Source organism: Artibeus jamaicensis, unplaced genomic scaffold (assembly GCF_021234435.1).
Source record: "Artibeus jamaicensis isolate MK-2021 breed Jamaican fruit bat unplaced genomic scaffold, CSHL_Jam_final contig_511, whole genome shotgun sequence".
Taxonomy (NCBI): Eukaryota; Metazoa; Chordata; class Mammalia; order Chiroptera; family Phyllostomidae; genus Artibeus; species Artibeus jamaicensis.
This window is the reverse complement of record NW_026521866.1, coordinates 4,700,549-4,713,002: the sequence shown is the minus strand read 5'-3', so window position 1 is coordinate 4,713,002 and position 12,454 is coordinate 4,700,549. Positions and strand designations below refer to the sequence as shown.

The 12,454-nt window shown below is 40.3% G+C and overlaps 1 protein-coding gene across 10 annotated transcripts in view; it reads right to left on the bottom strand.

Moving 5' to 3' along the window:
* The window catches only part of LDLRAD4 (low density lipoprotein receptor class A domain containing 4), a 670,991-nt gene that overhangs the window by 580,532 nt on the left and 78,005 nt on the right, over positions 1 to 12,454 (bottom strand). The window contains exon 1 of one of the 10 annotated variants that reach the window (XM_053668818.1): positions 568 to 664. The exons of the other annotated variants lie outside the window; for them this stretch is intronic. The gene's annotated coding sequence lies outside the window, so the exon portion shown is untranslated. Of the gene's footprint in view, positions 1 to 567; positions 665 to 12,454 lie in introns of those variants that run through there. 10 annotated transcript variants of the gene reach the window in all.

Sequence of the window (12,454 nt, the reverse complement as noted above, 5' to 3'; positions counted from 1 at the left end):
CCAGGAGACTTGTCCCTCAAAGTGTGTTTCTGCCATATGTCACTCCTGAGTGATCAACCAATGCTAAGACACCCAGATTTTTTAAAATGACTGTCTAGCCAGAGGATATTGTGAGATTCCTATGGAGGTCCACCAGAACACATAAGCCAAACACCTAGCTATTTTTATGTAATTCCTTCTAATCAATATTGTTAACCTATAGACATTACTTTCTCCTCCTGTTTTCTACCTACTGAGAGAAGAAAACAATCTACTTCTGATTTTCCATTTGATAGATTTTATTCTTCAACTAGGAGTGCTCTCATCAGTCTTCCTAGGATTTGAATGCTTGGATTTCTTGGGAACAGAGGTCAGTGGAATAACCAGAAAGATACTGTGGTAGGCAAAATTCAAAGATGACCCCCAACAGACCACTCCTTTGTATCACTCCCTACACTTGAGTGCAGGAAGAATCTGTGACCTGCTTCTAACCAACAGAATATGGTAAATGTAATAAGATGTCACTCCCTTGATCAGGTTATATTATATAAGACTACATCTCGGTAGACTAGAGAGTGAAAGACTCACTTTCAGGCTTTAAACCAATAAGCTGCCATGTCATTACAGGGCTTGTGAGGGGCCACACAGCAAGGAACTGCAGGGATCTCTGAGATCTGAGAGCTGATGGCCTATGAAAAAAATGGGGCATCAGTACTATAGCTACAAGGAAATTAATTCTGCTAACAACTTGAATGAGCTTAGAAGTGGATTCTTCCCCATTCACATCTCCAGATGAGAACACAGCTGGGTGAACACATTGATTACAGCCTTCTGAGATCTAGAACTGAGAACCAGCTAAGCCATGCCCAGACTTCCGACCCATGGAAACTGAGATAGGTGTTGGTTTAAGCTAGTAAGCATATGGTATTTTGTTTTGTAGCAACAGAAAACAAATTTAACTCAGTAATTAATTAAATATGGGGATATACAAAATACATATGTATTAAATCCATGTATAATTGTACATCAGAACAGCCCTCCCTCCGCCTCATCCATCCAGAAGTGGAAATTCATTTATCCTACTTGACTATGAGCGACTTGTGGGCAAGAACCACATCATCATCACCCTAGCATCCCCAAGATTTTACAGAGTATGTAACACATGGAAGGCTCTTAACATTTTTTAAATAAGCAAAATTAAGAGTTATGATTTATCAATAAAGCCAAAGCAATGGAATTAATACAATCATTCAGAACAGAGCTTAAGAACCTCAAAATTAATCTCAAAATAGGTGGAAGACACTTAGCCTCATGCTCTACCCCCAAATAATGGATACACAATTTTTTACTACTGGTTATTTCATTTTACCTATGAACCTAGTCAGTGCTTAGAAATGTTGCTCAGTTGTGGGGTTTTTTTGGGGGGGGAGGTTGCCAAAAATCCTTGCCGCTTCTCTGGCATTTAGTTATCCAACAGCTGAAAGTTAAAAACAAAAAAACTCCCTAAGAAATTTTTAAATAAGAATCTGTGACTTCATCTTTATTTTCCATTCATAACAATAATGCATTCCAAATCAAAATGAAAAAAAACTATACAGGTCAAATGACCCAATTCTAATTCTAAAACAAAATGCCAATCCAACTTTCTGAAAACCTATTTCAAAGGCTCTTTAAGAATTTTAAATTTTTAAACTGATGAATTTTAGTTCTTTTAAGTAAGATTTCATTTAGTCTGTGTAAAATAAAAATTAAATGCATAAATATAGTTTCTGCTATTCTTAAGAAATAAAGCTTTTTTATTTCTTAAGAATAGAAATAAACAATAAAATTATTGTTTTTTATTACAAAGAAGATTGTGACTCAAGTTGTATTTACTTTATTTAGAGTTTTGAAAAACCTGGTTTACTAAAAGGGATATTTTAAAATATTCAAATCAGTAAAATTACTTAAGAGAGTACAAAATGAAAACTTCATTCATTACAGAAATCTATCATGCTCTCTTAAAACCTATATTCAGGATGTTACTATATACTCCCACTCCCTCATAAATCACTCAGTAAACGTGAACATTATCTCCAAGGTTTGTCCATTCCCTGGTGCTCAGTCTCTAAGGCAGCAGCTCTCACACTTAAGCCAAGAACTAAAAACACCAGTTCCATGACATGTGAGGCAGAGAATTTCAATAAACTTACCTCTTCTTCTTAGCATAATTTTCACTCTCTTGGGCTAGCGCTATGTGTGAAAATAGCCAGTGACCCACAGCAAGTTACTGCAGGGATCACTGATATTCCTCCCCATGCAGAGTAAGAAATAGGCCCAGATGATAGACCCTACCCAGATCCCTTCTCTCTCAGTTCTAATAAATGCATGCCTTTCCCATAGTCTTACATAACACAGCTTGACACAAAGTCCAGCACTTAAAAAAAAGAAAACTGAGTATCAATGTTATGCCCCACAAAGGAAATTAAGCTTTCAGAAGAATGGTTCACTTGACAGAAACAGACACTGAAGAGATTTAATAAGGATAGGCACTCAAAGAAAGTACTGGCAGTTTCTCTTAAACATAGTATATACCCTGCTGCTCAAAGCACTTGAAGAATCTATGCATGGTTTTCCAAAGTGATAAAAGTACAGTTCGGTGGGTCAGATGATCTCACTAACCCCAAAGCACCTCCTCAGTGGAGATCCTCATGTTCAGTGGATGCAGTCTGGGAACCATAAACTAACTGGGGAGAAGCAGAACAAGAGGTGAAGTGCATGTGTTCCTCAAAAGTAACACATACCAAGGAACTACCTTGGTCCTTGAATGGCAGGGAATACATGAATGGCAGAAGGCTGAAATGTCACAGGACAAGTAAGGCACATTTATTCTTCACAACATTCTCACACTCTCTTTAAGGCAAAGGAAGGCATTTGTTCTGGACAGAAGTTAAGAGAGAAACATGGCCACATGCTTCCTTTCTCCGAAACAGGACAGGCCCAGGTGGCAACTGGGTTCTGTAAAGTCCAGTCACTTAAAATACAATGACCCGCCCTTGCTGGTGTAGCTCAGTGGATTGAGTACGGGCCTGCGAACCAAAGGATCAAGGTTCGATTCCCAGTCAGGGCATATGCCTGGGTTGCAGGCCAAGTCCCAGCAGAGGACTCACGAAAGGCAACCATACATTGATATTTCTCTCCTCTCCTTTCCTTCCCTTCCCCTCTAAAGATAAATAAATTTAAAAAATTAAAAAAAATACAGTGACTCCTGGAGACAGGAGGAGAGAGCCATTTCATGGAAATTATAAACTGGGATAGGGAACAACACAAAATAGTAAGTAATATACTTTAGTGTCGCAGAAAGAGATTAATGAAAACAGAAAACAGATGTCTTCTTCCAGAACTATTTTTGCTTGATGACATTTTTCAGAACTATTGGGATGTTCCTTAAGAATGGACCCAAATGCAGTAAAATGCATACATTTTTGCATCAGGTACATTTTCAAGACATAAAATGCATGTGTGCATTTATTCAACCCATAAATGCCACAATTTTTGTTTTGGTATCTTTCTCTCATGGAGCTGAATTATTTTAGAGTAAAATAATGCCAAGAAATATTGACCACAGGTGTGTCTTTGAGGCCCAAGAACTCAGCACAAGAATCTGCTTTCTCACTAGCTGAGAGTGGCCTGAGGGGCCCCCAAGAAGCACTGCCAGCAGCCTCCCTTACAGAGCACCAGCATCACACAGGGTCCAGCCATCAGGCCACAGCCAAGGGCTTGATAAGTTGCTTCTTAACAAAGCATAAGAAACCATTTCATTGGTGTGCCTTTCAAAATTGAGAAACACACAGACAGGGAGTTTGCACAACTCCCAACAGATACTAAGCCAGTCAGCCCAGAGGAAGAAGAGGGATCCCAAAGCCAGAAGCCGTCTGTCGGCTGTCTGGCTTACTTTTAGGTGAGTTTTCTGTTCCCAAAATAGAAATGAAGGACCTCTTCAAGCAGATGTATATTCTGTTTCCTGGGAAATAATAAGGCATGGCAGTGGCTATACCTACAAATCATCTCTTCAAGAGTACAGGGAACTGACCAAGGGGGCCTTCCTGGGGTACAGCTGAAGGGATCAGCCTCTTCAAAGACTTGATCCCCCAAAACCCCTAAGTAGTTCATCAAATAGATGAAGGCAGCCCAGATGGACTCCTCCACATACCTCCTCTCAGCCAGTGCAGGATAGAAACAGCTTCCAAGGTCTGAACTGACAGAACAGCAGGGTGGTCAACAGATTTCAAAGTCCCCATGCCAAGGCCCTTCACACCCTTCCTTGCCCTTCAACTCTTTCAGTCAAAGCAAAATAGTCCATCTGCCTAAAGCTAAACAACAGACAGGTATTCTATCTTCCTTGCTGGTTTGCTTGAGTTCTTCAGATGCAAAGTACATAAGTCCCATCTCCTAAGCTGAATAAAGGCCAGAACCATCTATGAGGAAACCAGGAGAAAGCCACCCTCTGACAACACTGTGGTGGGAAGCAACACTACAGCCTTCATAGTGGCCTGGGGCCCAGGGGCACAGGTTCCTTTTCCAAGAAACCTGTGCACAGCACACACATGTGTACTTTCCACACAGTATACATGTGCACACAAACACACATACTGAGGGGTATGAAAAAACGTTAAGATGAGTTGCCTCAGGGGGAGAAGCAAATGCTTCATAGCATAAGCAGGAAAGGTTGGGCAGGGAGAGTTTTTAACAAACCTAGAAAGAGTACCTTAAGGAAATAAAAAGGGGGATTTTTTAAAGTGATATTGATATCCAACAATGTATAGGTTCCTAGTTATTTCCTAACTCAAGGGAAAAAAGGCATGACTGACACCTTCACAAAAGATCACAAAGTACTTGAAAAGGATAAAAAACTTGACAATTATTAGAAGACATTAAGATCCTTTTTTGTTCCTTAAGCAAGCAGTACTGTCTCATTTCCCAGGTGCTCTGGAAGGAGTTCTCAAGGTCAAATTATACCCTTTAAAACATACCAGCACACATCTGTCAGGAGCCAAAATGGGAGACAAATACTCAGTCACTGTGGCAGGAAGTTCATAAAGCACATTGACAGAGCCATTAGAAGTGGCAGAGACACAACACAACCTGCTAAGGGTTCAAATCCAGATCCCCTACTTACTGCTTACATGACCCTGGGCAAATCACAGCAACTCTGCACTTAGCAGCTAACAAATGAAGATAAGGTTATCTACCTTGCAGGTCATGACAGAGAGTAAGAGTCGATAGGGGCCTTAGTTTTGGGTTGGCCAAAAAGTTTGGTTTTTTTCATAAGAAGGCTCTAGAATCATTTAGTTGTCTTTAACTTCATTTGAAATAATTTTGTTATATTGTGATAGCTGTCATATCACCATGCATTTTAAAAAGCTTATCAAAATTGGCGAATTTTTGTGCCATTTTAATGTGAAAGATGGAAGAAAATATGCAACATTGTCAGCATATTATGCTTTATTATTTCAAGAAAGGTAGAAACGCATCTAAAATGCAGAAAAAGATTTGTGCAGTATACAGAAAGGTGCTGTGACTGATCAAACATGTCAAAAGTGGTTTGCGAAGTTTCATGCTGGAGATTTCTCACTGGATGATACTCCATTGTTGGGTAGACCAGGTGAAGTTGACAGCAATCAAATTGAGACATAAATTGAAAGCAATCAATGTTATACCACATGGGAGATAGCTGACATACTCAAAATATCCAAATCAATAAAGTTACTGGTGAAAATGAAAAATGCATCTTTTACGAAGAAAACCAATGTTTTGCTGTAAATATTAATATGGTCAAGTGATATAAAGAGCAGCATTGCTTCTGTTCAGGGAAAACTGACTGCTGATACATTTGACTCATTCCATTAGTACATACTCCCAAAAGTCCTCCTTGGTTAGCCCATCCTCTGCACCACTTCTCACTCAGTTTCCACAGTGTTCCTTAGGTTCTTCTGCACATTCCCGGGCCTCCCTCAGAGGATACCAACCCCTGTGCATAGGTCTCATATTTTATGAGAGCAGGTCTCATATTTTCTTGATTTTTTTTACACAATCTACTACAGGGGAGATTTTGCCCGCAAGTCCCCCCATCTGCCACAGATGAAAGTAACACTACCAAGACATGATCTGCTTGGGGAGGAGAGGTGGCCAATTTCTCAGAGGAAAAAGGCCAGGAGCCCCTTCCTCAAGGGGCTTTTATTGGGTTGTAATACACAGGAATACCAGCAGTAAGGATCAAACAATAGACAACATATCAAAGAAACCTAAGGGCTTACTCTGACTCAGTGTCTGTCGGGAAAGAGGGTTATAGAAACTTAGGGAGACATACTCATTTCCTGCTAGGACCCTTAACATATGAATGAAAGCACTCTTAGCAAAGCAGGCTCCACAGGACTTTTAGGAATTCTTATTTATGCCTGATTATCCCGGATACTGCTCTAGCCCAGCAAGAGGCTGCACCGCCTCCCCCATTACAGGTTTTCAGGCTTAAGTGGATTAGAGCCAGGTAGTGGGGACTCGGGCTATGTCAGAATAGCTGGGGGTTGAAGGTCTATCACTCCCTCTTTGTTGCAGCCCCCCCCCACCGAGTTCTTTCATGATGGCTTCCCCAGTGATCGTATTTGGCTTAGGTTGCCCCTCCTCCGAGGAGTCATACCCTTCATGGACTAACCAACCATGCTTTAGGGGCAGGAGGACAAAGCAGAGACAAGTTTTTGCTACCAGAGACAAGCTTTTTCTCCTGTGGCTCAAATTCCAGAGGTTGCTCACTCATCCTTAGCCATGGGAAGTAGTTTTAACTCCTGTAACCAGGCAGAGCAGTTCCCAACAATCTACTCCCTTCCCTTCATCCTTTCAATATATATATATATATATATATATATATATATATATATATATATATATGTCCATACATGGCATTCCTCACAATAATAGCCTCAGGGGAAGACGAGGCAAATGCCTACCTTTCACATCTTAACTCGGGTTACCCTCTCACACTCAGAACAGCTCAAGCAGCATCCCTTTGTGTGAGGGAGGAAGAAATCAAGGAGTTCAGAAGTGAAGGGTCTTGACCTAGTCATACAGGTGTGTCAAGTTCCAGGAGTCAAAGATGTGGTTCTTATCTCTCCCACTGTGAAACTTGCTCTGCCACTGGCATCCACTTATCACAGGGCCTACCTTGACAGAGAAATTGCCACTGGCATTAAAACCATCCTAATGACCAGCATTCCTACAATACAGCACTAGGCCTTGGGGCTTCAACATGGTGATCAAAGAACAAGGCAGGTTTGCTTTAAGAAACAGGCATGCACATCTAGGATTCTGAACTCTAGCACAAGTGTCTGTTCTCTCATCATTTTGACCTCTTGTTTGGACACTTAATTAATTTTGATGAGAAGAAATCAAACCAATAAAGTTATTCAGGCAATTTGGTCATTCATTTCTAGGTAATAATAACAAAAATAAAGCTAATATTGCTCATTGTTCAGCTGGGCACTTGATGTATATTATTTCATTTAATCATCACAGCAACCTTGCACAGATGTTATTAATATTCTCAGTTGACAGATGAGAAAACCAGAGTTGAGAAAATTTAGGTAACTTATCTAGGGTCACACAGCTATTAAAAGACAAAGCTAGGGAACTTCTGACCAAGATGGAGGCATAGGTAGATACACTGTGCCTCCTCGCACAACCAAAATAAGGACAACAATTTAAAAACAAAAAAAAAACAACCAGAACTGACAGAAAATTGAACTGTATGGAAGTCCAACAATGAAGGAGTTAAAAGAGACACATTCATCCAGACCTATTGGAAGGACGGAGATGGGCAGCCAAGCAGAGAGGGATCACAGGAAAAAGCTGTGGCTTGCAGACCCAGGGCACAGGGTGGCAGGGGGCAGACCTAGCAAGGTGCATAAGACAGACAGCTGAGAGGGCCGTCACATATTCGTGTGCAGATAAACCAGGCGAAATTGGGGAGTAAGACAGACCACACAACCCAGGGTCTCAGCATGGGAAAATAAAACCTCAAAACACTGATTGAAAACATCTGTGGGGGTTGAGGCAGTGGGAGAGACTCCCAGACTCATAGGAGAGTTCATTGAAGAGACCCACAGGGTCCTAGAACCTACACAAGCCCACCCACATGGAAATTAACACCAAGAAGGGCCCAGTTTGCTTGGGGGAAGTGGAGGAAGGGACTGAAATATGAGAGAGAGCAGAGCAAGTGCCATTGTTCCCTCTCTGATCCCTCCCCCATGTATAGAGTCACAACCCAGTGACTGGGTTGTCCCACCTCTCACTACAAAACAGGCATGACAAGACCAAAAAAAATGGCCCAAATGAAAGAACAGATCAAAGCTGCAGAAAAAATACAACTAAGGGACAAAGAGATAGACAACCTATCAGATGCACAGTTCAAAGCACTGGTGATCAGGATGCTCACAGCATTGGTTGATTTTGGTTGCAAATTAGATGAAAAAATGAAGGCTAGGCTAAGTGAAATAAAGAAAAAGGTACAGGGAGCCAACAGTGGAAAGGAAAGGAAACTGGGACTCAAATCAATGAAGTGGACCAGAAAAGAAAGAAACAACCGAACAGAAAAGAAGGAAGAAACAAGAATTCAAAAAAAAATTAGGAGAGGCTTAGGAACCTCCAAGACATCTTTAAACATTCCAACATCTGAATTATAGGGGTACCAGAAGGGAAAGAGGAAGAGCAACAAGTGGAAAACTTATTTGAACAAATAATAAAGAAGAACTTTCTCAAACTGGCTATGGAAATAGACTTCCAGGAAATTTAGGAAGCTTGGAGAGTCCCAAAGAAGTTGGACCCAAGAAGGAACACACCAAGGCACATCATAATGACACTACCCAAGATTAAAGATTAGGAGAGAATCTTAAAAGCAGCAAGAGGAAAGGAGTTCCCATAAGACCATCAGCTGATTTCTCAAAAGAAACTTTGCAGGAAAGGAGGGGCTGGAAAGAAGTATCTGAAGTCATGAAAGGCAAGGACCTACATCCAAGATTACTCTATCCAGCAAAGCTATCACTTAGAATGGAAGGGCACATAAAGTGCTTCCCAGATAAGGCAAAGTTAAAGGAGTTCATCATCCCCATGCCCTTATTACATGAAATGTTAAAGGACTTATCCAAAGAAAAAGAAGAAGATTAAAAACTATGAACAGTAAAATGACAAAAAAACTCACAACTATCAACAACTGAACCTAAAAAACAGAAACAAACACTAAGCAAACAGCTAGAACAGAAACAGAATTACAGAAATGGAGATCACATGGAGGGTTATAAGCCGGGAAAGGGATGGGAGAGGGTGGGGGAGAAATGTACAGGGAATAAAAGGCATAATTGGTAGGTACAAAATAGACCAGGGGGAGATAAAGAATAGTATAGGACATGGAGGAGCCAAAGAACATATATGCATGACCCATGGACATGAATAAAGGAGGGGACTGCTGGTGGGCAAGTGGATGCAGGGTGGAGGGAGAATAAAGGAGAGAAAAAATGGGACAACTGTAATAGCATAATCAATCAAATATACTTAAAATGAAAAAAAATCACAAATGGTTATAATATGAAATAAAACATAGCCAAGGTATCGAAAAGTGAAAATGCTTTGCTCTTGGAAATTCCTTCTCAATTTCTTTGAAAATTTTTGTCATAATAGTAACTTCGAATCCAGATTTTAGTATTCCATTTAAAAACAGCAGCAAGCCATTCACCAAATAGCAAATTTCTTTCAGACCTTTTTCTTCTTTTCCATAAATAATCAACAGGTAGAGACAAACAAGGATGCTATGGAATCACACTGGCAGATAAGAGTACTGACGTTCAAAGACTAGTGCAGTGGGAGGCCACAGCTACTACTTGTCAAGAGTCACAGCAGACTCAGTCCCAAACTGACAAAGCAATACTATTTTTGAAGACCCACGATTTCTCAAGTTTTCGACACATACTATCAGAAGATTAAAAAAACCTGTTGTTATTTCTAGAATACCTAAAATTTAATATGTGCTGTTATAATAAAATGTCAAAATTGGTTTTCATATCCAAAGAAAAAAATTATCAATATTTTATTGACCTCTATTAATATTTAACATTAAATATAGGCCCAATTCTCCATTTCAGTAAGAAACTCTAAGAGAACTGTTTCTATGTGATAAATCCCTAGTACTGTGGTGGAACAAATGCTAAATGCCTGACAGAAACCAGAAAACTCACCATGTCATGTAATGTGGAAAGAAGAAACTGAAATAGATTGAAATCCACACTCAAACTCATTCAACCAGGCAATTCACTGGCAGGTTGTTATGAGTGCCCGCTATGTGCCAGAAATAATTTCAAGGGAGACATCAGCAAGCAAAATAAGGGTGGACAAACAATAAACTTACTCAACAGGTATATGAAGCAGTTTGCTCAGAAGTGGTAAGTACTGTTCACATAGGCAAGAATAGACTGGGGCAGGAGACAAAGAGTGCAGGGTAAAGGGAAGCAGTGCTGGAAAAGGCCCCCTGAGAAGGCAGTATCTGAGCCAAGGCTGGAAAGAGGCAAAGAATGGATACATGGGTGTTTGAGGAACAAGGGAGAAGTCCAGGAACAAGGAAGTAGGGTGGCTGGACAGATTAACTGAATGAGGGCAACAGTATTAGGAGACGAGGTCAGACAGGCCATAGAGATCCCACAGGCTTGTAGGCAATTTTAAGTATTTGGCTTTTACTCAAGAGAGATGAGGAGCAATAGAAGGAGTCATGCATTCATTCAACAAGGATTTACCAGATGCTAAATATACCAAGCCAAGTGCCAAATGCTGAAGACACAGGGACAGGAAGAAGGTTGAGAAGAGGCAAAAACTAAACTCTTCAACTTTCAGTGGTAGCTAAGTAATCAAGCCTCAGCATTCTATAAGCTCAAAGGATGCCTCTCGTCCCTTTACTTACACAGATACTGAACATTTACCATGGTAATGCCAAAGACACAGAAGATCCTATAGTTGTCTAAATCAGCAGTGAATAATCAAATTAAGTTTAAAATCATTTTAGTTTTGATTATACCTCGTTGGATTCTAAATATTTAAATCTATCAATGGCACTATGAGGTCCAACCATTGAAAGTCTAACCATTGTTAATATGACAAGAACAGTTTGTGCAACACTGATATAACCTGGCAGCCAAGAAGAGTAGATTAGAATGTGCATCAGTGAACAATGATGACTTCACTGTATTAGTCCGTGGGGGCCAACAGACTCCATTGAGCAAGCATGTGTACTGTGTGGCCATCACATTCAAAATGAATGAGCAAGCAGAACAATGAATCTGCATCACATTTTGCATTAAGCTTGAACATTCCTCTGTAGAAACTCTTCAGATGATCCAGAAGGCCAAAGCTATGGGCAACTGCTGACTGGCAGCTTCATCACAACAACACGCTTATTCATGCTCATGCATCACATCTTGGACAGAGTTTTTTGGTGAAATATCAAATCACCCAGGTGACTCAGCCCCTCTACAACCCAGATTTGGCCCCTGTGACTTCTGGCTTTTCCCAAAACTAAAGTCACGCTTGCAAGGAAAGAGATTTCAGACCATCAATGATATTCAGGAAAATAATGATGTGGCAGCTGACAGCAACTGGGAGAACTGTATGAGGTCCCAAGGTGCCTACCTGAAGGGGACTGAGGCATCACTGTCCTATATACAATGTTTCTGGTATCATGTATCTTCTTCAATAAATGTCTCTGTTTTTCATATTGTATGGCTGGATAACTTCTGGACAGACCACATGCATATACATATCACATGTCAAACTTTTTTAAACTTTCTAAAAACAATCTTAGCCTTACTATGTGAACTATATTCTATCTTCTCTTCTATTACAGATCACTTCTAAGTGCTGGTTAAATGAACTACTAAGATGATTTCATGGACCACCAATGAGTTGTGATCTGCAGTTCTAAAACACTGGTCTAGGCACTTAATTAATTAATAACTATTAATGAATGATTAACTGCACAATATCAGTTGTCACCCCTTTGCCTACGTATCCTTCTAGCCTGTAGGACAAAGAAAATTCTACTCTACTAGTGAGACCCTAGGGTGTCCTGAAGGATTATTCTTCATAGCACTTCCCTGAAAGACTCGTGGACTAACCAGAAAGTAGAAAGGTGCTAACTGTTCTCTGATGGAGCTGAACAGAACTCACTCTATCTGCACTATCTGTCCATATACTTTTCATATAAAGTCTGGGATCCAGTGTTCTCAAGTAACTTAATGAAAACACATTCTACTGCTAAAAGATATTTGCCTTTGGCTTTCACGACTTTGATAAGCTTATAACTGGTCATTAAACTTATAAACACTGTTTTGCACTCTAGAGCAGGACAGATTCAAAATCAGCAGATCTGCAGTGAGCCCCAAGAGTCTGCATTTCCAACAAGCTC